Raw genomic sequence first — 27,788 nt, forward strand, 5'->3', positions numbered from 1 at the left:
ATAAAAGGTGTATCTTCAATATGTGGAACAAGAAAAACACATTTTTTGCCATCAATAAAACAGGTAATAAATTAGATATACATGAAAACTTGTACATTCATTGTCAAAAAAATGTTTATATTAATAATGATAGCAGTCAATATACATCACAACATGATAAAGCAATCATTTATCTATTAGATATGTATACAGGTAAAATATCAACAGAAAAACAACTAATATATTAACTGCCATAGTAAATAAAACTTAAACTTAATGTAGATTTTCAATTCGGATTGTGGCGCTGAAGTGGACGACAGAACTAGCTGACGAATTGCATAAGCCCATAATTAGAAAGTGCACTGAAAGCGGCCTAATAACAGATATAATAAATTCGATATGGTCAGTCTATTTCACTGAACGCGGCGTAATAGCAGATACAATAAATTCAATATGGTCTGTCTATTTGTATGCGTAATAAATAAATGTAGCTATGTACTAACTGTTATTAACACATTTAAAAACTGTGCAAGGGTAATACCACCCCACGATAAAATTGTAATTAATATGACAAAATGCTTTCAAAGAAATCTGAAACACAAAAAACAGAAAAGGTTTGGGTTAAGCAAGGAGCAGAAGTTTGAAATAAAACGTTTAAAAAATGATCGAATGATAATAATATTGAAATTTATCATACGTTTAACTGAATGAAATGGTTGTGGTTATTGAACGTTTTAATATAGCTTTTAAATTAAAATGTGAACTCAGTTTACAGCAAATAACACAAGCAGTTTGATGTTTATCGCAAAATAAAAGATAAAAAATATTACAAAGCACAAAAATATTAAAATGACACCTACAGAGGTAACAAACCTGAAAATAAGCAAATTGATTATATGAATATATATGCTGCTTATGTTTCAAAAGGGATAAGCCAAAATACAAAATCGGTGATAAGGCCAGAATATCTTAGAAAAAATATAAATATGAGAAATAATATACTCCAAATTCATTAAAACCTACAATACGTTTTAAAACTTTAAAAAGTCTTTATTTTATATAAGCAATGACTACTTATAATAATATGGGTCTATTATATTCAGTAAAATTCAGATATACACGATGGCTAAATGACATTCGTCAGAGTAATATGTTACTAGCAAACTTAAACAATATTTATTCTTTAATAAGTGCCTGTAAAGTAAAACCAAACATTATTTTATTGGATATGCATAGATCCACTACATTAAAGAATCATAAGTTACTGAATATATCATTATGATTAATAGGTGTTCTGATATTGATGGTGATTATGAATTTTAAATGAAATATAAAAAAGATTTAAAAACAAAATGCTTAAAAGCAATACTTGAACATATATAATAATGGAATGACCACCACCAATAAAATAGTCCTAGCCCAAGTCAATCCGATTATATATTTATCAACCAATTTCCACGAACCCAGTGAAAGGCCGGTTCGAGCCACAACCCAGAATGGACCTTTTCCCTACTTTTAAGGCGATCAGTTGACTTGTCCTAAGAATTAGTTATAATAATAATAATAATAATAATAATAATAATAATAATAATAATAATAATAAAGACTTTGTATAGCGCCTAATCTTTAGAAGCTCTAAGCGCTTTAAAACATTAGACAACACCTATAACATAAAAAACATATATAATGATATGATTACAACAACAAAAATACACCATGAAATTAGAAAACATAAAAAACATGCTGAAAATATTTAAAGTAGGAAACATTATTAGGTCTTTACGTTTGTTCTTGCAGTCGATATATGTGAGTTTTAAGAGCACTCTTGAATAGGATCACTGCGTCTTTGTGTCTAAGTTCAGTGGGCAATTCATTCCACGTTGCTTAGCCTTGGTATGCAAAAGAACGTTGTCCATATGACTTCGTTTTCATAGTGGGAATAATGAGTATACGATTGTCAGAAGAGAAGCGTAAGTATCTTGTTGGTGTGTACACATGGGTGAGGTCTGATAGGTATGTTGGACTGGAGTCCGTCAGTGAGACGTAGCACAGGGAACAAATGTTGTGTTTGATTCTGGATCGAATGGATAGCCAGTGTAGGTTACAGAGCAGCGGGGAGGTGTGTTCTGATTGTGGTACTCTAAGCATGATCCGAGCAGCTGTGTTTTGAACTTTTTGAAGTTTCTGGAGTAGATATTGAGATAAACCAGACGGAATTGAGTTACAATAGTCCAGTCTTGAAAGTACTAATGAACACACAAGTGTTTTAGTGGCATCAACTGAAAGATATTTGCGAATGGAGATGATGCATTTCAGCTCAAGATATGCAGCCTTGCATATGTTAATGACATGTTGGTGCAATGTGAAAGTACTGTCCAGAGTAACACCTAGGTTTCGTACAGACTGTGCGAATTTAATGTTGGTGTTGCTGATATTTATTGTTTGACGTAAAAAGGATGTGAATGAGAAAGTCTTTGTGTTGTGATCAGAATGGCCTCAGTTTTATCATCATTTATCTGTAGCTTGTTACATGTCATCCATGATTTCGCATCAGAAATGCACCTCTCTACACCTTGGATGGTAGCATCAACTTCAGTTGGGTGGCTAGATTTTTATATTTGGGTGTCATCAGCGTACAATTAGTGAGACACTGGATGATGATCTAAGACACTTGAGAGCGGTTCAGGGTATATAATGAAGAGAACAGGTCCAAGAACAGACTAACAACATAATGGCAATGCTTCAATGTGATAGCATAACAAATTAGTGTTAAGGAATGAAAAAATAAATAAAGATGAAAGAACGTATTTCAGTATTATTTTATCATCTACCTCTTTCAACTGGAGAGAGGGACATGAAGAAAAAGAGTACCTGCATAACGCTCCCAGTGTCTCCACATGAATCTTTGAGTTTAGCTGTCGTTCGCTGTGGTCTAGGTTTAGTACCTGAGTGCTGCACTCTCGAAAACAGGTTAAAGCCTCATTACTCGTCTATTCCGGACATACATTGGAATAACGGATATTGATATAACCTAACAATGAAGATAAGAACACTGCCAAACATTGATTATCTTCTGTGGACTTACCCTCTATTCAAAGATTTGTTGTTAGAATAGCTCATGATGGTGATGATGACAGCTTCCATTTGCTCATGGAATAATTTATGAACATTTTACTTGTCATAATATAAAAAGTAATATAACTGAGAGATATATAGTTTCAACACAAAGAATACTAATTTTAAAACGATAAAAACAACTGAAGTATTTCAATACCAGAGATATTGATTAATTCTTAATAAAACTCCATCGCGAATGTCTTATGATGTGTATGTTTGAAACGCTGCCTACTGCTCAATGATAACAGATTGCACATCCAGAAACAGAAGGTTGTCTCACGACGATTATAAGTTAAGATGTTGTTCATAAACATTGGGTGCAGACAAATACATTTAGTTACCTTTTCACTTGCTGGACTGCCTACGACGTACGTGCCCAATTGGCCCATAGGTAGCTACCCACGAACCAAACTAGCTACCTTTTCACTTGCTTGACTGCCAATCACGTACGTTCCTATTAGACCATACGAACCAAACTATATATTGCTATGCGATTTATTTTCCAAACTTGTCAGGTCACAAAGATAAATTAATCAAAAATAGAACTAGCTTGATAAGTATATTGGTAGGCAGAAGACAAGCAGTTGAGATTCTACATGAGACAGATAAATAGCTTTTATCTGACTATTTTCTAAATAAAAGTATATTATGGGTAGAACAGTATAAACCCTAGACCATACGTGAAACCGAAAATAAGAAATGTTCACTTCAACGCGTAGAGGGACAACATGACTATTCAAATATAAGAAGAATTATTTGAGGTGCGATATGTTCTAACAAATGTCCCGTTTAGTCTTGACTTGTTCGGTTGCTAAGCAAAAGATATATCACTGTACGGAAATTTTTGATAGGTGTAAACCTAAGTTACAATATTCGAAATACATGAAATAGTTTTCAGGACGTCACAAACAAAGCCCCATAACATTAATTTCCTTTGATTTAGAGAGTAGTTATTATTGGTATGTATATTTATTTTGGATTGTTTATTACTTTCTTTTATTCATTATATGCTATTGACATTACCATGTCCAAAATCAAATTCATTTTCTACCTAACCTGAATCATTGAATTTGGTGTTGTAAACAACACGTTTATCAAAATCTGAGTCTAGAACATTGGAATAGATATAATGGGTCTACCTGTTCTTTACTACATTTTATATTATAGTTTGAATAACAGACCTTCTAGTTATATTTAAGATTTTATCTTGCAAACATCTGGCACCTTCCGGAATGAAATTTTCCAGCAGGTAATTGTTTTCAGAAAATGCTAGTTGTAACCCGAGGTCAAGTAGAGGTAGATATAATCTTGTTTATCTAGAAATTATTCAGTCGTGCTGTAAGATATGAGCATAGTCAGTTGTCTTATTGTTGCGTCTAGTATTTAATTTTGGCTGGAATTTATTTATTCAAATTATTTAATACAAGCGATTATTCTCTGCAAATACAAAGTGCTCAAAAATAACATTCCTGGAAATAGAGACTTGGATTTAAGGTGACTTTCAAAGAAGGATATATTCTTGGATTGTATTATTTTGCCTCAATAAAAACTGCTGGCACACCACTATGACACAAACTGTCACAGGCACATGAATACGTCCATCATTGGATTTATTTTGGAATACTCTAAAGGCTATTCCAAATTTTAATCATTAGTACTTGTGTTAGAAATTCTAGGATTATTTGGAATGTAACTCACAAAAGAAACATAAAGCTTTGCAAGAAAGAATACTGCACCATTCTAAAGTGCAAAATAAATTTTACAAAGTGTCAATATGACTGGAATCATACATGAAACACTTGGCAGAAAAAATACAATAGATGTACTCAAATTTGTCGACACTTGCTGATAACCACTTTTAAGAAACGAAACAGAGAGGAGAGGAAAAAAGTGGGAATACAAGTGTATCATAGAATGTGTATATGCTTTTCTAGATAATGTTTTGTTCTTGTTTTGTTGATGTTGTATTTTGCTGTTGTTGTGTTTTTGTTTTTTGTTTGAGATTTTATTATATATATATATATATATATATATATATATATATATATATATATATATATATATATATATATATATATATATATATATTATTTGGCGGAGAGTGTCCAAAGAAAAGCAAGTTTATTTTGCAAGCGTTTGCCGGGTGTGCACACTAATACGTTTTAAATTCACGCTTAATCATTCGCTGTTTCTGATAATTATATCTATCTCTCGTGTACGATTTTTAAAAAAAAGAAAAGCATCGTGTTGGTTTTATTGTACATGTATGAGTTATATCACGTGATCTCATCAGCCAAACAAAGCACGCTTAAGGTCTATTTATAATTGTATCAGCCAAACAAAACACGGATAGGATTTATTATTCTACCCATCTAGCTTAAGTAAATGCAGTCGGAATAGATTACATTGAACCCGTAGATTTCACTTAGACAAATTAGCAACTGCAGCCGTCTATTTAAACTGGCTGTAAAGTCGCCTTCTTAGTAAAAGTGGCGGTTAACTGGATTTCGCTTGCGTTATATATGGGATGACCTACCTCGATTTTATAGCCCGGTGGGAGTGGATAGAGAGAATATCAACAGAGAACTGAGCAAGACTGTAGAGAAGAAAAACTGCAATAAGAGCCCCTTTAGAAAAGACAATACAAAAATCAATAACAGTCAATAGTGGCAATTCCAATTCAGTCTAAGTCATGTCAACATAATTTAATAACAGTGTCTAATTCGAATTTATTTCATCATAATAACGAGTGGTGAAAAGAGCGCAATGTCCAAGAGTGATTGCATCACCTTCCTCTCGTGACCCGTGTAGCATGTCTTCCTATTCTCTAGTCTTCCTATTCTGAACGATTCATCTATTTCTGGACCGCCTAGTCCTTTATTCTGAAAATGTTATTTGTTTCCGGACTCCCGACTTCTGTCTTTGGAGTGTCCTGTCTCTCCAAGAAAGTTGTTTCCTTAAAGGACAAAATTACCCCTAAATATCTATACCTATCACTTTCTATACGCACATAAAATATCCTCACTTCCGTTACTCACAAGCATAACTAGCTATCCAAACACTGCATAAATTCTGACCTAATTCGATAGATCATCACAGTTGCTTCACAGCGACAGACCATAAATTAACACGTGAGCGATGTATGTAACATTACCTTCTCTCTTTATCTAGGCTATCTCATGCTCGATTACTACCGCGCAAAATTTAAAAAAGTTAAATCTCACAGCAATCCCTAGTCTACAAGATATATTCAAACATTACAATATCACATATAAATATGCGATTCTAGTTAACTCACGATAATCAGTTATCTTCCTAACAAGCAAAGGAAATTATTTAATATAACCCTATGAAATGCTACACATATGAAAATTTGGATCGCATACAGCCCGGCATTTCTATCAATGAACTAGTAAGTGTAAAATTAAAGAGATAAACTGCATAACAACTCTTGCATCAACAGATTTCCATGAATTTGATCAAACGATTCATAATATGGATCCTAGTCATATCAAACAAATTTGCATAAAACAAACAATCAAAAATAGAAAATTACGTGAAAAATTAAAATTGTGTACATTAATGTTGTTCTGCGCCAGAAATTGTGCGTCCTAGCACTAAACCCTGTCTTTTCTTAGAAGACAACCACCTGGTCACTTTTTCTTGTTTAACGAGGAAAGCACTATTCTTTTTAGGCTTCCTCGGATCCAAGCTTCTCCTATCTCAGGATATTTCTGACTAAAGAATTTGGACTAAGATCGTCACTTTAAATTCACATTACTTCCAAAGTGCACGCCCTAATTTACTCTGATTAATCGTGCTCAGCGGTTCCTAAATCTTTCCCAAGATAATCATTTCTTTCGTCAGATTTTGGAAATCCTAGAATCTCTGACCGACGTTGCAATCAACTTCCCTTTGAAAATGATTATTTGACATGGGTTCCTATCCTAACGGTTATGGTTGATAGTTGAAATGTTTACTTTCTCAGAACAGCGTTCCGATGCCCTGGTCAAATCTCAATGAGTCGTAGATGTTGGCCTTTCAAGTTGAACACTGACATGAGGAGGGGGGGGGGAAGAAGACAAAGACTTTTCTGGCTTAAATGTGATAAAATTTTAATGCTCAATACATTAAACTTTAAGGTTCAGCACTATTCAAAATTCGACACTTTACATAGGCCCCCTTTAAGAATAAAATCTGGAATTTTGCTCTCCGAATTTTGAAGTTGCATTTCAAGTTATGGTTTGCATGTCCTGAAGTAACGCCTTCACCTCAGTATCAGTTAGTCTACTCAGACAATCTTGTTCTTCATTGGCGACTCCCTTAACGTAACGCAACTGAACTTGATATCGCTGAAAAAATAATGACCATCTCATTTAACGTCCATTTGTCAATTTAGCTTGGGCCATAAGCAAATATTTGGTGATCAGTTAACAGAATAAACTTTCGCTCATCCAGATAACGCTGGAATTTAGAGATCCCATAGATAATCGCTAGACATTCTCTTTCGGTACCAGAATAATTTGGCTCTGCTGGCGATAACTTTCTGCTGCCATGAGGAACCGAAATAAGTTCCCATCATGCTCCTGCATTCAGACTGCACCAAGACCACTGTCAAAAGCGTTGATAGGTTATACAAAATCCTTTGTCACGTTCGGTAGTCTCACTACGGTGTCTGACGTCAACTTCAACGTCTGAAATGCTCTCTCACAAGCGTCTGTCCAAATAACCTTCGTGTGGGAACCTTCTTTCTTGTAAGGTCGATCAACGGACTAGCAATAGCGCTGAAGTTTCAACATACTTACGATAATAACCTGCAAGTCCTAAAAAAGATCGCACTTCTGTCTTTATAGTTGGACGCGCGGCGTTCCGAAGTTGGTCGACTTTAGCACTGTCTGGGGTTAATGTATCTTCACTGAGTACGTGTCCTAGATAAGTCAGTGTCCGAAATCCTATGTGACATTTTAGTTGGTCGGGCAGTGATCAATGTCTAAGTCGTTCCAGAACTTTTCTGAGTAAGACAACGTGTTCTTCGAAAGTAGGTATCGCCATTAACAAATCGTCTATGAAATTTGAATCTCCGGTCCCTCTTCAAGGTTCTAGCAGTTTCTTCGTCATTCGGGGGGAAATGCTGGGTGCATTCTGGACCCGGAACGGCATGACTACCCATTGATATGTCCCATCTGATGTAGCAAAGAAAAGTTTTGGACGGTCTTCTCTACGAACTAGAAGTTGCCACTATCTCTTGGACAAAAAATATTAGAAAAATATTTGGCGTTGGTTACACCGGAAAATAAGGACTTAGGATCCGGTAACATTTTGACCTGAAATTCTGTGATCCTGTTTAATTTTCGATGGTCGACACAAAAGCGGTGATCGCCATCATTCTTCTGGACCAAAACAACCGGTGAACTATATGCAGATTCGGCTGGTTCAATGACCCCGAAGTCAAGCATAGTAATAATTTCAGGTAGTGGATAGGGTTTCAGTTTCACAGGCGCTTCAATCAGCAACTTCAAACTGAACTCTTTGAAATCCGTCATCCCTAGTCTTTCTGTCTGTTGAGTAGTCGTGGAGTATCTCCTCCACCTTTCCACGTTGTTCTGACGCTAACGTTATGTCAAGAACAACGTAGACGTCGGTTTCACCCATCGTCAAAGGACAAGTAAGAAGTATCTCTCCGTCACTCCTCCGCTGTCGTCAGGTTTTTCAGTCACAACTGAAGCAACCACGAACTCAGTGGTTGTCTCCCTTTCACGATAGCGTTTAAGAAGGTTAACGTGGTACCACTACTCTTGATCTCCTACCTGGATACAGTAGTTCTGTCCACCCTTCTTTTTCGATACAAAGAACAGTCCTGTCCAAGATACTTGTAGTTTGTTGTGCTCCAACGGTAACAACAACAGCACCTTGTCACCCACTTCAAACTTCCGTTCGTTCGCCCTCTTGTCGTAGTACTTGGATTGAAATCCCCGTGCGTCACGGAGATTCTTCTGGGCCAAGTTACAAACTTCCTCCAGCTTGTTACGGAGATCAACAACACAGTGATACGTTGTTCGTACTTCCTTGGATGCCTTTTCATCCGTCCATAATTGTTTCAATACAACCATGGGTCCTCTCACTGTCTTCCCATAAACTAGTTCGAAAGGTGAAAATCCTAGACTAGCTTGGGGTACTTCGTGGTACGCGAAAAGTATCGCGGGAAGGTATCGATCCCAGGCATTGGGTCGACCTTCGCGCAACTTCTTCAGAGCTTGCTTCAACGTCCCATTGAAACGCTCTACTAGTCCATTGCACTGCGGGTGATACGGGGTAGTAGTCAGGTGCCTAATGGAAAGTAACCGGTTCAATTCTTCCATCACCTGGCTATCAAACTAAGTCTCTTGGTCAGTTAGTATCTCTTCAGGAACACCAACTGTAGACCAAACTCCTAACAAAGTCTCAACCACCGTAACTGAATTAATGTTTTTCAACGCAACGGCCTCTGGGTATCGGGTAGCGTAATCAACAATCACATACACATAACGATTATCACTTTCTGACGCAGGCTTTATCAGACCTCTCAAGACGATTGCCACCCTCGAGAAAGGTTCATCAATCAGAGGGGTAGCTCCTAGTGGCACTGGGCGATGTGAGGTCTTAGGTGCCACCCGCGGACACTTGTCACAACACAGACAACACAGATAAAACCTCCTTACATCCCCATACACACATGGCCAGTAGAATTGCCTCACAAACCTATCTCTCGTCTTTGCCACGCCCATGTGACTACCAAGTAGACTCTCGTGTGCTAGTCTAACCACTTCTCTCTTAAATCGAGGTGCAATCTCTTAATTATACCTCTCGGATCCTTTTCGGGCGTATCGATTCAATATACCCCGTTTCATCACGAACTCTACCTCACCGTCTTCCAAATTCCGCACGGACTCCTCGTTTACATGTCCGCGTATCTTGTTAAGGGTAGAATCATCTTCTTGAAGTCTCCTTAATTCACCAGGAAGCAACTTGTCTATGGGCAAAGTCAAGGGGTTCAGTGGCTTCGACACTGACCGTCGCTTCATAGAAATATTTTCTACTGACCCCACGTGTACAGGTGTACACGTCACAGGATTAGGTTGTGGCAACACATACCTACATCCTAAAATTACGTCGAGCGACAATCCTGACAAGCACTGCGAATCAAGGTTCATGTAGACAAACAGGAGAGAATTTTTAGTCCTCAACCTGGAGAGAATTTTAAGTCCTATTGGGTCATTGGACTTCCACTCTCAGCTGTATAATCAGCAGATTTGGGAAATTTGCTATCCACCAAGACTGCATAAGTACAGCCAGTATCATAAAGCACGGAAGCCTTCTCTACATTTACCGCAGCTGTTGCTATATTCGACTATTCTGCTGGTTTACAACTTGTACCAGTGCCTGGTGTCACTGCATTTATCGTGGGACGATATTTCATGCAGTCATTGAGAATATGGCCAGGTTTGTTGCATCCATAGCATACAACTTCAGCTTTCTTACCAGGGGTACCCTTATCCACCCCTTGGGTCTTTCCTGGGCCACGGAAATGATTACGGCTAAGATTATCAGCCCCTAGCTTCCCACCATTTTGACCATTCCGCCTATGAGGTGCCAAACCGTTAGCTCTTCTAAAGTCAGTGACGCTGGGTCGATGCCAGCCACCCCAGGTGGTTGGACGTGTGCATTCTCATATAACTCAGCCATTACACTGATATCTTCTAACGTCGCGAAATCACGCTCCGATAAAAATACGATCAGGTCTTTCCGATAAGTACTGGGGACATGTTCTTTCGAGATCTCCTCCCATATGCCTTAATAAGTGAGAGCGGTGCCTGTCATTTTAATCCATTTATCGAAAAGAACGCGTTTGCGAGTATGAAATTGCGCGTGTGTCTCCGTTGTTTGCTTATACGACTCTCTGAAAAGTTAACGAAAACTTTCAGCGAACAATTTGTAGTACCTTAACAGCGCTTTCTTGAGAGCGTCGATATCATCTGCTTCAATCGGTGCCATATTATGAGAGACATCCTTGGCAGCTCCGTGCAAAAATGTAGATATATTAATGGCCCACTGTTCTTTGTGTATATGATGAATTAAAGCTAACTTTTCAAACTGAGTTGAAAAGTTATCGATGATTTCCTATCTGTCATTAAACATCTCCACTGTTATCTTGACGGTACGTTTATCCTCTGATGTTTTGCTTGTGGGTCCTGAATGTTCATTCAGTTCTTCGCCACTTCTAGATTCCGCTTCGATCCTTAGTTTCTTCATGGCTAACGTATGTTCTCTCTCCCTGACTTTTTCTTCGGCCTTCAATCTGGCTAAATCGATTTCTCTTTTTCTTTCTTTTCCCTCCGCTTGTCTGATTCTTTCTTTTTCCTCGTCTTGTCTCTAATTCTCTCTTTCTCTGCCGCCTGCTGTTCTCTGTATTCCTGAGACTCCACTCTACAGATTCCGCTAATTCATAACTTGCATAAATACACTTCATCACCTAATATTTCTTTACCAATAGACTTAAACTCTTTGACCAACTGCCTATCAGTTGCCATTCTAGTCTCTATTCGACTGTATCACCAACCAATTTACTTAGCTTAAGTATTTACTAACTCTTACTGCCTTATAGGAAATAGCTTCCCTAAGAATACCTGCCCATATTATATTCCAATAAAGTTTTAACCTACAGACTTACTTAAATAACTCTAAAGCAACCTAACAGCGTTTGGCAATGCAAAATTCTGACTTTCTCTCCAAATTCAGCTTGCTCGCACAAACAATGTGCAATTACTCCCTCGGGACTTCCTTAATTATCTGTTCTCGCGAGAGTAGCTAAATGCAATATTTTTTTCTTCTGAAATACTTGAATTCCGACAATAATCATACAATCAAAGCTTTTCAGGTACGGAATCTTAATATTTCACAAAGTCATAACATACAATGTGCAATTACTCCCTCGGGACTTCCTTAATTATCTTTTCTCGCGAGAGTAACTAAAGGCAATATTTCTTTCAGAAATACTAGAATTCTCATCAACGACCACACTATCAAAGCAGTTCAGGTACGGAATCTTAATATTTGACAACGTCATAACATACAGTCGAGAAATATCAAACACTGGCATGCACTAACTATAGAATGGATAAATATTGACGCGATTCACTCTCGTAATTCCTTGCTTAAACAATAACCAAATTTATCACTGCCATGGTACTCTAATTTCTATTTAATATCCTACTCAGCCTCTGTCATTCACACCCTTCAAAATATCCCGGACGATAGACCCCACTTTGTAAAGCAACCCTCTAAGTAAGAGGGGTGGTTAATTGGATTTGGCTGGCGTTATCTAGGGGATGACCTCTCTCGACTGTATAGCCCGGTCGGAGTGGATAGAGAGAATATCAACAGATAACTGAGCAAGAATATTGGGAAGAAATAATGCAATACGAGCCCCTTTAGAGCAGAATATAACAAAATTTAATAAATAACAATTAATGCCGGCATCTCCAATTCAATCTAAGTTATATCAACAGAATTTCATAACAGTGTCTAATTCGGATTGGTTTCATCATAATAACGAGTGGTGAAAAGAGCGCAATGTCAAAGACTGATTGCATCACCATTCTCTCGTGACCGGTGTATCACGTCTTCCTATTATCAAGTATTCCAATTCTAAACGCTTTATCTGTTCCTGGACCTCCTAGTCCTTTATTCTGAACACGTCATCTTATTCCGGACTTCCGACTTCCGTCTTTGGACTATCCTGTCTCTCCCAGAAAGCTGTTTCCTTAAAGGACAAAATTACCCCTAAATCTGTACAAGATTATTCAAACATTACAAAATCAGATATAAATATGCTATTATCATTAACTCACGATAATCAGTATCTTCCTAACAAACAAACAAAGGAAATTATTTAATATAACCCTATGAAATGCTACACATATGAAAATTAGGATCGCATACAATCCGTCAATTCAATCAATGAACTAGTAACCATAAAATTAAAGAGATAAATTGTAAAACAACTCTAGCATCAACAGATTTCCATGAACTTGAAAAAACGATACATAATATGGGTCCTAATCATATCAAACACATCTTCATAAACAAATAATCAAAAATAGAAAATTACGTGAAAAATTAAAATTGAGTACCTTAATGATGTTCTCTTTCAGAAATTGTGCGTCCTAGCACTAAGCCCTATCTTTTCTTACAAGACAACCATCTAGCCCTCTTTTCTTGTTTAACGAGGAAAGCACTATTCTTTTTAGACTTCCTCGAATAAAAGCGTCTCCTCTCTCAGGATATTTCTGACTAAAGAATTTCGACCAAGGTCGTCACTTTAAATGCACACTACTTCCAAAGCGTACGCCTTAATTTGCTCTCACCAATCGTATGCAGTGGTTCCTAAATTTTCCCAAGATAATCATTTCTTTGGTCATATTTTGGATAGCCTAGAATCTCTGACATACGTTGTAATCAACTTCCCTTTGAAAATGACTATTTGACATGTGTTCCTATCAAACGGTTATGGTTGATAGTTCAAATGTTTACTTTCTCAGGACAACGTTGCGATGCCCTGGCCAAACCTCAATGAGTCGTATATTTAACTCTGCAAATGTCACTGGACATTTGTATGCCTCCAAAGTGTTCACAAAAGTTGTTAAACACTACCGAACCACCGGTCCGCGCATAGGTACCCGAGGTATATGTCCCCTCCATAGCAACGCACCGGCGTTTAAAGCTGCCGTTGTGGCAGAATTCCTGAAAGAGCATATTATCTAAACTTGGGAACATCCTATATACAGCTCGGACTTAGCTCCATGTCATTTTTGGTTAAATTCCATTATCAAAGATTCGCTGAGAGGCAGACGATATGAAAGCTGTCGTGTGGTTGAAAGTGCGGTTTTCCAGTTTATGGCAAGACACTTAAACGTGAATGGCATTTAATAGTCAATTATCAGACTGAGAAAGTAGGTGGAGTTACATGGAGAGTACTTGGAGGTGATGCACTGACGTACTGCTCATTAATAAAGGACTTAGGTGTACAGCACAGAAACTGAGACAAATTCATGTGTGTTTTCGTCCTCAAAGTGTGAAATTTTTTCATTACTTTCTCTTTTCTTTAGGCGCTTTAACAGACTTATATTAATATTCATCATCCAGGTAGCTACAAATGGTAGCTTTGATTCCTTGTTTTAATGCGTTGTGGTTGAAGCAGGATATTGGTATTAGCATAATTTCAGGTGTTAAGAATTTATGGTCTAAAACTAAGTAACAGAAAAGAGTGAAAATCAACAAGTTTTGTCAATTCTAACAAATAATTTTTTCCCTAGACTACAAAGTGAACATTTAAAAAAAAACATTCAGTATTGTGAATTAAATCCAAATAATCCTAAAAGTTATATCACAAGCTCAAAAGTATTGAGCAGTCCGAGTGAATTCCAGTGGTGTTCCGAATGAATTCCAATTTTGAATGTGCTGATGTGCCACTAGCCTGGAATAGTGTTAATGTGCTAACAGTATTGATGTATCACAATGATATAATAATACAAATGTCCTTGAATGAATCCACAATAATTCCAAAATAGTGATTTAGTCTGAAAACATTGAGCACTTTATAATTCCAGTGAATAATTTAAATAAGGAAATCCTATCAAATTAAAACTGAACACAACAATACGATCGATTCCATTTATGATGTTAATATAGGAACAAATAATTTTGAAGTAAATAGAATTTATACAAAAAGCTAAGACACCATAACAGAGCCCGGATGAGGATTATGGTCCTGTTAAATGTGTACACAACTTCCTTCTAGAACAGTGGTTTCAAACAAACGGCCCACAAACCGCATGCGGCCCGCCAAGCCGTATCCTGTGGCCCGCAAAATGATTGGCTTCAAAAGGTGTCATGAGAGATAATAAGGGTGATGCGGCGCTTGGTCCGTCGAAAATGCTATAATGTAACTCAAAATGCCATACCTTGAACTCAACATCTGTAAACCTGTTTACCCCAAATTAAGATTGATCTTACCATATAATCTAAAATTATAGATAAATATTAGCATTACAAGATAACAAGACACCAGCCAGGTAGACCCTAAATCTATTAGTGATCAAGGTCAATACACAATATAAATATACATAGCATATAATCATGGAGAAAAGCAAAAACACAATACAAACATGCATAACACAAGTCCCTTTATATAAGACAGTTTTATCACCAAATAGTGCATTTGATTTTCAAGTACATAATTTCTTTTTTACGTTTTCAATTTACAGACGTTTTGCGAAAACATTATGCAGTTCCGAACTAATGTAAAACTCTTCAACTTGCTGTAAACTTGATGCTAAAGAATTCAAGTTGAAAAGAACTATATTATCCTTAAGTAGGGTTAAAAAATATAAGTACGTGTATTTCTCTAGTGATTTTGTTAGAATTTGAATTTTGACAAGAAGAAATGACTGCTTGAACTCGACTAGAAAAAACAAAAGTTGAGAAGAAGAACCGTTTGAAGACGGTAAAGAGTATTGTGAATTCAAACAATTAATTCTAGAATCACAACAGAACTGTAAACATCACTCAAGATCTAAACAATCTTTGAAAAAAGATGACAATGATGACATCGACGACGATTATGATGATGGTGATGACGACTCTATTCTATCTCGAAATTAATGAAGTTAATACGAATTTTTCATTTAGAATTTATATATGTAAATGAAAGTATATGTTATTTGTGTCACGTGTTTTAAAATGATAGTGTGCGTAATGTGTATATTATAAACGCAAGTCATTCTAACATACCTGTATATCTGTTGGGGTTCTGGGTCGGAAAAAATGCATACTCAATCAAGGAATGTTAAGCGACCCACTAATTTAAAGTTACCCACTAATTGTGTAGCTTTAACATTTGAACAGCAATTGATAAATATTTTTTATTTACAATCTTTGCAAACTATATCCTAAAACGACCCACGCCCTCATCCTTGTATACTAATGGATCAAGTTGACGACATCCTTATGTTCACGATACTTAGTAAGCAACTACAATGTGCACGAACCCTGAAAACCGCGTTTTATGTTTGTGATAAATAGGTTACAATCTTGCTGAAGTTGGGATTGTATGGATCTGCACGTGTCTTCAGAGCTTGAGCATCACATTATAGGGTAAGTCAAGTTAAAAAAGAAATAATTGTTGTCTTTAGACATACAACATACCTTTCAATTCAAATATTTTCATGTCGTAACCTAAACATTAGTTTTGGAGTAATATTCTCTTAAATCATTTGATGATAATTTCATGAAGTATTCATCTCTTTGCAACTGTTTGTTAACGGATTTCTTTCTGCAAATTTTCGAAGCATTTAGTATCCATGGGATTCTGGTTTTCAGAGCATGAATTCTGAGTCAAGCGCGAAGTCTATTTCTTGACTGTTTTAAGAAATTATAAATCTGACGTGGCCATTGTTGCATAAAATAAGACTTTGTAAAAGGGTATTATTTGTATAGATGTGATCTCATCAAGATTTTTTAACGAGAAATGTTGCTTTTAAACAACACGACAACGAGAAATATCTATGTATTAATCAAATGATTTCTAAAACGTATGCATGGTTGATAATACAAGACGAAGATTCTGGATAAAAAAGTCTTAACTGTTTCAGCGTTTTCCTCCCCTTTTTCCTCCATATTTGCTAGCTGTTTGGACAAATATGTAACTCTTTCTTTACCCCCATCTCTCTCTCTCTCAAACACACATATACACACACAGGTGCAAAGACCGTGAAAATGTATCTAAAAATACTATCTTAGCAATTTTGGAATGTTAAACAATTCTCATGTTTACTTTAATTTAAAAAAATCTAACATAAAACTAGACTCTGTCTAGTGAGGAATGTACGAATCCAAAGAAGTCGTCACTCTTACTAAAGTTACTGAAGAATTTGACACAAGATGTTGTAGGCTGAAAACAGCATGCCTCAGTCAAAGAAATAATGGAATCACAGCGACTCGACACTAGCTAAACATTTACTGCTACTACTACTACTACTACTACCATAAAGTTCTTTTGCAAGGTTTGTTAAGACACATGTTGTTCGTTAATGACGGAAAATATAAGAGATGTGCATAATGCAGCATTCATACTAAGTGTCAAATAAAAGCACAAAAGATATTAAGTTCAGTGAAGAAAAATAGTATATTTTTTGTATATTTGTGATGGACTCGGACTTAGAAATCGGAAGCGATGGTTTTAAAATAAGTACATGCATTATCAGTGCTCGCTAAGTGTAGAAGGAAATTTGCGTGCAAGACCGCTCTGATTATCGAACACTTTGACTGAATGGAAAGAGTATATGTAATTAAGGAGATTTATTTTCCTTTCTCTTATCAGGCATCCATTCCCCTCAACGCATTTGATAAGGATGACAGAACAACGGCACTCGTGTACTCCACTCATATACGTTATTTTTACATGTGCCGCTTTCTGTGAATGATAGGCGTGGTAATTTGCTGCTTTAATCCTGCACAAATACAGGATCAAAGACAAGTGAAAGAGAAAACAACAAAAATCTTGAATTATAAGGGAAAGTACGATTACAAAAAATAACAAAAGATATCGCCAGTCTTAAATCACTACGGATTAGTGCTAGTCTGGGAGATTCGGTTTGTTCAGCTCCCCTGGTTTCAGTGTTCGGCGGTCTTCATCCTCATTTATACCCTCGAGCAAGTGAATTCCTTAAAATGATGATCGAAATTAATGCGAAAACTGAAAATTCATGAAGTTTTAATTCCACTGTGATAATAAACTTTTGTCAGTTCGTAGACCGGTTTATGTCCACAGAACAGTTGTGAGTTTATTTACTTCTGTAAGTTCACATTTAAACCAAGCTTGTATATAGGGTAGATTACATGCTACAGATATACCGCCTCCCTCAACCCCCACCACACAAGCAATATCAGTAGTTTTGCTTGATGTTGCTATTGTTTTTCTCTTGTAGTTTTAACCATTCTTCATGTTATGATATGTTATACATGACGTAACGAACCCTGCTGGGAACAATTGACCATATTAAAACAAATGAGACCATTTTCCCCCAGTTCATTTTCCCGAGTCGATTCGAAAAATGGCGGCCAAAAATGTTCATTGAAAACAAAACATTCCAGAAGGCGAGGTTAAAAAAGTTTTCCCACTAATCAGTAAAGAGAATACTGCACAATAATTTCACGGGCTTATTTGGACCACTCGAAATCACAAAGTGATTTGTTCGCATGTTATAATATCAAAAATATGAAACTGCACACAATATAGGCAAAGTCTACCGACTATGTGATAAATAGAGTATCTGAAATGAGTAATGGTTTAATATTTAATGAAACTAGTTGAACAATGTCCAGCGCTTGCATGTCTTGGCGAGCAAAGTTGGGCATTATTTAACGAGTTTCATGGACAACCACACATATCAGCAAGAGGGAGGGAGGGGGCTCTTGCCCCACCCTCCTACATCCGTAAAGTTTAACAGCTGACTACTACATGTTTCCACACCCCATATAATATTTCTGCTGGCACCCGGGACTAATTTGAAAAATTTAATATTAAATAATTACCCATTTGAGATTCTGTTCATAACTTAGCTTTATTTTAATGGAATTAGTTTAGAGAGAAAGATAAGGAATAATTTCATTCATTCTGACCTTTCATTTGTTGCGAAAAAAGCATAATTCCATACGTAGTACTATAACCATTGATGTTTAAAAGTAGATTGTTTTACAAATTATTGTACAAATTATCAGCCAAAGAGCAAGTGCCCTTCCAAATAAATACAACATTTTACACAAACAAAATCATTTTTCAACACAAAATGTCCAATGCGTGTGATTTCACGTAGTTGGATACGGGTTAGGGTAGACGGTCAATGTTAAAGTGTGCCATTTCACTACTAAACATTCCAGTTGTTGGGATATTCATATGAAAGGGTGACTACTAAATGCAAAAACACCATGTCTACTATAATGTATTTGTGACCGGATATTTGTATTACTTTATTTGGAACAGGTGACTAAAGTAAATATATACAAATTATATTAGGAATTGGAATTGCATCACATTAAAAAACATTAGATCGTTTGAGCTGTTTTACCGAGTAAAATGCTAATGATCTGTCATTTGGGAGCGCGGCTTATGTCCACATTCTTCTATGAAAAGAGGTGAGTTTATTTACACCTAGAAATTAACATTTAAACCACTCTTGTATAGAGAATGAATTCCATGTTACAGATATACCGCCCACTCCACATTACCCTCACCCCCACGCTCACTATCAATTGGCCAATACCCTTCGTTTTATTTGTTTTTGTTGGTTATTGTGGTCTTCTTCTTCTTCTAGTTTGGGGTTTAACGCAATTTTTCACCTCATGATATGTAATACATGGCATAAGGAACCCCTGTGGAGTAATTGGCCATATTTAGACAGACGTTATCTTTTCACCTCAAATTCCCTTTTTGGCAATCGATTCGAAAAATGGCCGTCAAAATGATGACAGCAATGGTAAGGACAAAAGTTTTCAGTAGCTGGGTAAGGAAAATTTTCACAAAATCGCAGACTGTCAGTAATGAGAAGCTGCGCACAAAATTTCGTGGGCTTATTTGGACCAATCAGGATCACATAAAATAATATGTTACCATGTGGTAATATCAAAAATCTTAAAATGCACACACTATACGTAAAGTGTACAGACTATGTGATAAATAGAGGATCTCAAATGGGTAATGATATAATAGTGAATTCATAAATAATGTCCAGCTTTCCGATAATTTATGAAACGAATTGAATAATGTCCAGCTTTTCCGAGCCTTCACGAGTTTGGTAAATTTAATATTAAATCATTGCCCATTTGAGATTTTAATTATCACATAGTTTTATTTTAATGAAAAAGGTTTAGAGAGAAAAAATAAATATTTTCCTTCATTCTGATCCTAATGCTGCACCTTTATTTGTTGTTGTTGTTGTAGTGTTTAACGCCATTTTTCAGCACACGATAGGCTATACATGGCGGCCAGTATTAATGGTGGAGGAAGAACCCTGAAAAACCCAGGGAAGAACCACCGACCCACGAGAAGCTACTGGCAGGCTTTCCCACGTACCCACGCTAGCCGAGCCTTGGACTCGAACCCACGCAGACAGAGGTGAGATGGCAGTGATCCGTAACGGAGAGCGCTTTAGACCACTCGGCCACTCGGGCCCCCCCCCCTTTATTTGTAAAACGTAGTCCCAGATGCAGTTCTATAACTAATTAATATATTTTTTTTTTTTTAAAAAAAGATATTTTAATACAAATTATAAATCAAAGAGAAAGTATCCGTCCAAATATAAAGAACATTTTACATTGACACAGACACCATCATTTTTCAACGCAAAATCTACAATGGCAATTCCGTGTGATGTCACAGAGCTTAATAAGGTAAGACATTAGTGTTCACACCTAAAGTGTCTAGGTTTCACCTAAGCATTCCAGTTGATGGATATTCATGTGAAGATTACTGGTTGCAGAACTTTATGATTTACTGTAATGTGTTTGTTACCGGATATTTGCATTATTTCATTTGGAACAGTAGATATAGACAAATTGTATAGAGTCGAAATTACATCACATAATAAGAAGCGTTAGCTTATTTGAGTTATTTTAGTACGTATAAATGCTGTGGTTGGGTAAAATTTCTGTCAGTTGGGAGACACGTTTATGTCCACATTCTTCTGTGAGTTTGTTTACCCCTGTAAGTTAGCATTTAAACTACGCTTGTATATAGTATGGATTCCATGTTAGGGTTATACCGCGTTTTGTTCACTCTGAGCAATGAAGCTACCCTGATTACTGTTCATGCTGAATTGTTCTGTTATTTGACAAGTGGTAAGTAACTTTCTGACTGGTTAGTTTGCTACTTGTCTGTATAAACAACATAGCATAAACAGCATATTAGTGGTGGTCATTCCATTGGAGCTTCTGAAGGGTGCTAGTCATGGGATTGAAGTAAGAAATGCCTGATAATTCTTTTGCTTCAAGGAAAATGTGACTTGACCTTTGTCCGATTTAATAAGTGTGTAAGAAAGCAGGAGAAATGTATTTATCTCTATTTACCAACCTCGTGCGCAATAAACCCAATTTCTTATAACAAATACTGGACTTGTATTTTCTATTATGTGAGTAGAAGGTAAGTGCTGTTACATAATTCCAAAATGTACGGAGTTATTGAGATTATTAGAGTTGAACTTCATCATTTATGTTGCTCGAAAACATAGATTCACCCATGCAAATGTGGAGACCGTGTTACTAAAAAAAAAACTCCCGTTGGAGTCGAAACGCCAATAAGTTGAAATGTTTGGGACCTCTTGGCGACAGTCGGGTTAGAACTTACAAATCAATGAATGAAATGACTAAGTTTTGTGCATTATTTATATCCTTGTAGCCTTTTCTTTTTTAAAAATCAGGGGTGGGGTGTATTTACAACAACAACCAAAAAAAAACCAAACACGGTAGTGCTTACTAATACTATAACTTTCTCCTGTCAATAAAGATTTATATTTTTCTGAACAAATTATTTTTCTCTCGAGAAGCAGATATCAAAATCTTGGCATAAAATCAGTTCAGTATTGGACAAATATGCATATTTTACCTATTTTGTGATTCAGCATCTCTGTACACTATTTATTCCGTAAACAAAAAGTAGTCATTCGTCACATGGTTGACAACTGTGCGTGCAAAATCTCGGATACAATTTGACCGTAACTTTCTTAATAGGGTAAAATAATAAGTAGGTTTAGAAATGCAAAATAAATCAGCATCGGTTCAAAGAATATAACACCAATATATTTGCTTAATCTCCGTTTAATCAGGCTAGATGTAAAGATTTAGAAATGCGGGGCTTCATTTGGCACATTTCACGTAAATTTGTGCAAGAAAACATTTGTTTGATTTGTGAATGGGTTTTGCTTTATACATTATTCATCAATTAAGACAAGGGAAGATCACATGATAATCAGGGTACCTGCTTGAACTTTGCACAGTTTTATCATTTAAAGCAGCAAAGTTCAAACAGGTAATATGATTTTCAAGGGATTTTGACTGACGTCATTGATGAGTTAGGTATAGAGCGAAGCCCACTCACAAATCAAACAAATGTTTTACGTACAAAACACATTACCTTTTCTATACAACACGATTGAAACTAAATGGATTGGTGCGTTATGATTACGAAAGGAAAGGCCTTGCTAATGATCCAGTAATTTAAGTTTTCAAATGTGTTAAATGTGCCCCCTCCATTATGGAAAATATGTGATTTATACGTTTCAAGTAAACTATCCGAGGTGGAGAAATAATAATAATAATACTAATACTACTACTACTACTAATAATAATAATAACATTATCAACCTTACAACAATAATAATAATACAAAATAATAATAATGCAGTAGTAGTAGTACAGAAAACGTCATAAAGGTACTGTGAGTGATTGCATTAAGGGTAGCTGCTAGTACAGAGTGGGAAGGTCACGTGCAGGGATACAGAATGAAAGCCCATTTTCATTTTTTGTTAACATTTCACACCCACTGCTCGAGATGTTAAATTTGATTAAAATAGTATGTAGGTTTATGGAATAACTCTTTACTCTCATCTTGTGAATCAAACATTGTTGTTGCAAGATAGTTATTTTACAGTCAGTTACAAAAACTGTGTTACTTGTTTTAATTTTGTGTCTTGGGGGTCTAATGCTTTGTGTCTGGAATTCTTATTTACGACTTCATGAAATCTATATAATAAAAAAAAATGTAAATTTCTGAATAAAATATGAAACCCCTTCAGCATGAAAGATTATTCTGCACCTGTTGAATAAATTTTATTATCATACATAACCGACATGCTTACTTTTTGGATAAATTTGTCACAGTTGTGACAAGCATTACAGCTGTTTCATAGAGTTTTAGTAATTTGTGCTCTTTAAAGAACACAGTGTCATAAAAGCCAGTCTTGATGATAAAGACCACCACTGAACTGCATATAAACCGATGTAAAATGGACCAGCGTGAATATAATTAATAACACTTTCAGACTTTAAATAGGAATTACCAATGAGAACAAATGCGTGGTATTGAGGTAGGCAGAAGATTCTGCTCCAATTCACATTTTTTAAACGAGTACTTCGGATCCATATCATGTCGAATTATATCTCATTTATAAATGTCGCATCATTTGTTACAAATGAATTTAAACATTTATACTTCACTGCGCAGAGTAAAACTCATTTGACCCCTTTCGATTTAGTTATATGCTTTAAGTGAGTGGTACTTATATAAACAGCGAAGTAAGAGCTGTGGCGAACAACATTTCCGTAACATAAACTGACTGGTCGTTGTTTATGATAGAGCTGACAGCCACCGTCTTCTTACATTAATGATAATTATAAGCAGGATTTCTTATGGCCACTCGATAATTCAACGGCAATTATCACACAATGCCCGTATAAATATAAGGTCTGAATAATAATAATAATAATAATAATAATAATAATTTTTATTATTTTTATTATTATTATTATCAAAAAGCAAAACAAATTACTAAGACATTTCATATTTAGGACAAATATTGATCCACTGTGGAACTTTAAATGACTTATAAACTGACTGTTATTTTATGTTGTTTCAAATACGTTTTTATTTTTATCCAGTGACATGATAATAAATTATAACTCACAATGTTATGTAAGCGCTCCGAGTCACTATTTTCAGCTATAGGTGTCCTTTTAGAGAATTTGATTACACATACCTGTAAATGACGTTTATTCACTTTATTTCGCTCCTTGTCCATCAAAGTGCCGTTGAAGATTATAAATTCTTCGAGAAATGATTAACGGCAAATGCAAAGATAACGTACGTCGACATTGTTAGATAGTATCACCCAAACGGGGTGATTTTATTTACACCTGCTTCTGTCGCGCGCTATGATGTATCAGGGAAAGCGAATGCAGTTGGGAAGAAGTTTTGCTGCAAACATAAACATATATGCGACAATGTCATCATTTATAAACAAAGTCTGTGAAAACACCGGCAGAAAAAAAGCACACAAGTCCAATAAATTGGAGATAGTTATGTAACTTTGTATGTATCATATGTATGGTATGTCAGTAGTTAAGTGGGCCACTTTACCGTCAATGGGAATTAGCATTACAAGACCCCTTGGGCAACTCTAGCGTCAAGGGAAATTTAACATGGAGAAAAATCGTGGGCAACTCTAGGGACAATGGGAATTTAACATAGAGTTTGGGTCTGTCTAGGGACAAGGGAAATTAACATGGGGAATAGAGTTTGGGCTTTTGGGATTTTTTTTTTTTTTTTTTTTTTTTTTAAAAGTTTTTTAAAATTTAAATTTAAAAAAAAAAGGGGTAGGCAATGGAAAGGCTATCTCTTTTCGAGAAATATGGCTGGCCCTGAAAAGGGCCTTTGGGTTTATGTTAATATTAATATTAACATAGATGGCATCTGTCACATCTTCTTCTTCTTCTTCTTAAACTCCTTCTAACTGCCGGTCCATACACAAGTACCCTCTTGAGACATCCTTGTCTTTCTATGTAAACTCTCCTCATCCATTGACTAGTATCTGTCCTATCAACAACAGTCCACTTGGACCTGACATACATGAGCATGTCCGTCCTAAACATCATGGAAGACACAAGGGTGGATGACTCAATGAGCGGGTACAAACACAAACACACAAACACAAACACACAAACACAAACACACAAACACATACGCTAAGAAACAATAAACAAAATCCATAATCTAATATCCACACAATCGTACGTGAGCGCTTACAAAACCCAAACTATACTCTTCACATACGCTAAGAAACAATAAACAAATCCATAATCTACTATCCACACAATCGTACGTGAGCGGGTACAAACACAAACACACAAACACAAACACACAAACACATACGCTAAGAAACAATAAACAAATCCATAATCTACTATCCACACAATCGTACGTGAGCGGTTACAAAACCCAAACTATACTCTCCACATACGCTAAGAAACAATAAACAAAATCCATAATCTACTATCCACACAATCGTACGTGAGCGCTTACAGAACCCTAACTATACTCTTCACCTACGATAAGAAACAATAAAGAAACCCATAATCTACTATTCCCACAAACATACCTTAGCTCTTACAAGCACCAACACACAAACACATAACCTCACACTATCTTAAAAAAGAGTTAGTGTTTATATTCACACTACTCTACCTACACACATTGGCAAATCGATTGTTATTTCTTTTCTAGAGTATTGGGTAGCCCTGAAAAGGGCTGTTTTTTTGGAACTTCATGGACACCTGGTTAATGGTGGCACCTTCCAGGCCTGGCGCCACATACACATCTTATCCCCCAGTTACTTTTTACTTTTTTGGGGGAGAGAGCAGAGGCAGGATATGTCGCTTCAGAATCCCAATTTTCGCTCTCTGGGATTCTGAAATTTATTCTTCTTCTCTTATTTTCCTTCTCCTCCTCTTCTTTGTTTCTTCTCTCCTCCTCTTTGTATCTTCTTTCCTCTTCTTCTTTATATCTTCTCTCCTCCTCTTCTTTTTTTCTTCTTTCCTCCTCCTCTCTTATCCTTCCCTCCTCCACAATGGCTTCCGCGGCCAGTTCATTCAACAGGCGCCTGGCATATTCCAGATGCACATGAAGTTCCAACAGTTTAGACAGTCTCGTGTTCATTTTTGGTGTTGATCAATCAACAAGGGTAGCTAGACTGCCCAGCGAGTTTCAATTTATAGTGAAAGCGCGGACGTGAAGGAAAACATCCCCCTAAAAAACATAAAATTGATGTTACCTACATCATGACCAAAAACAACAACGCGAGGACCTAAAAGAAACAGTCACTCACTTTTTTATGCTACCCATCACTATTTTAAAATTTTTTATAAATCACTTCATTAGACTATCCACATACGCAAAGCAATCCAATCTAACTCCAAATATACACCTCAGACACCAAAAAAAACATGATTTTAATCTACTATTCATACCAACTTACTTAAGCACTTACTAACACACACACACATACCCTCACATTTTTTATAAAAGAGTTAGTGTTTATTTTCACACTACTCTACCTACACACATTGGCAAATCTATCGTTATTTCTTTTCTAGAGTATTGGGGTAGCCCTGAAAAGGGCTGTTTTTTTTTTTGTTTGCTATGGCATTCTTTTTTTAGTTTCTAAGAATGCGATGTCCTCTGAGGATAGACTTTCTGGCGATAGGTCTGCTTCTTCGGAAAGAAAAGAAGAACTCTTTGGTGTCGATACGGCAATCGACAAAGCCTCTGTCAGGTTCAGGTTGCTGCTGCTGCTCTTGTTGTTGTTGTTGCTGCTGTCTCTGAAGTCTGTACTTCTCTGTCCATTCTTCTTTTTCCCTGTTCATTTCTTCTCTGAAGAGCTCTTCTATCAGGTCTTCAGTGATTTTTAACATTCTCACATTCTCTATTTCTTCTGCCTTCGGTATCAGACTGTGTCTGACCCTATGCAAATTCACGTAGGCTTCGTTGAGTTTAGCTAGTTTGGAGCACATCTTCTTAGGAGGATGAGTCGACAATGGATGGTTAGACTGGAAACAACCCGGTTCTTAAAGTCAAAGCGCGGACGTGAAGGAAAACATCCCCCACACGGTTTTTGAGTCGCAACGTTTAGTGAGTGTCATGAGAGGGATAGTAAGAAATGAAAGAGCACCAATCCAACATTCTTATAGCTAAACAAAAGACAAAGGCATTTTTTTCAAAACACAACATTTTTTATTCAAAAATCACTTAACACTAAACAACAACTCTAACATTTTTAACAATAATCCAACAATATAACATCAAACAATTTTTTTCAAAACACAATATTTTTTATTCAAAAATCACTTAACACTAAACAACAAGAACTCTAACATTTTTTAACAATAATCCAACACTAAAAGTTTCTCCACTAGGTAAAGAGGGATAACAGTCTTCCATGGTTTCTAGTAATCTAGGATGACTTCTCTCAAACTGTTGATTTCTATGGTATTATCGAATTCTGCATACAGGATGACGTTCACCGTTTCATCAGGGTCTCGGTCTTTAAACTGAATTTCCACACGAATCTGGCCGGATTTTATAGGGTGGAAATGTCCCTCGTCGCTGCCTTGGTCTGGAGTGAAATCGAAAGCCCACAAAGCGTAGCCTCCTGCATAATCCTCGTACGTAATACCGTGACTGGTATTGGTTCCTAACTGTCCGGTGGCTTCGTACAGGGACAAGTACGATCTCAAGTAATTCTTCTTGGTAAAGTCAGGTTCGAAAGGTCGGGTACACAAGGTCTTGCCATCGCGACTGACTTCGATTTTGGACACGCCAAAGTGTTGAAAGTAGAAAGGATTTTTTTCGGCAGCTCCGTTGAAGGCTGTATTCTCGACGATACCAACGATCAAACGTTTGGGTAACTGTCCTTGGAACAGATGATCTTCGATCATGGATCGCTGTCCCTTGGGAATGGTGAAGGTTTTCACTTCCACGCGTCGTATGGGATACTTGGCAGTCGTTCTACTCAACGTCTGACTGATGTCGTTTCCCACTTTAGGTAACACTT

This window comes from Sinohyriopsis cumingii, chromosome 11 (genome assembly GCF_028554795.1).
Source record: "Sinohyriopsis cumingii isolate HCF-2022 chromosome 11, ASM2855479v2, whole genome shotgun sequence".
NCBI lineage: Eukaryota > Metazoa > Mollusca > Bivalvia > Unionida > Unionidae > Sinohyriopsis > Sinohyriopsis cumingii.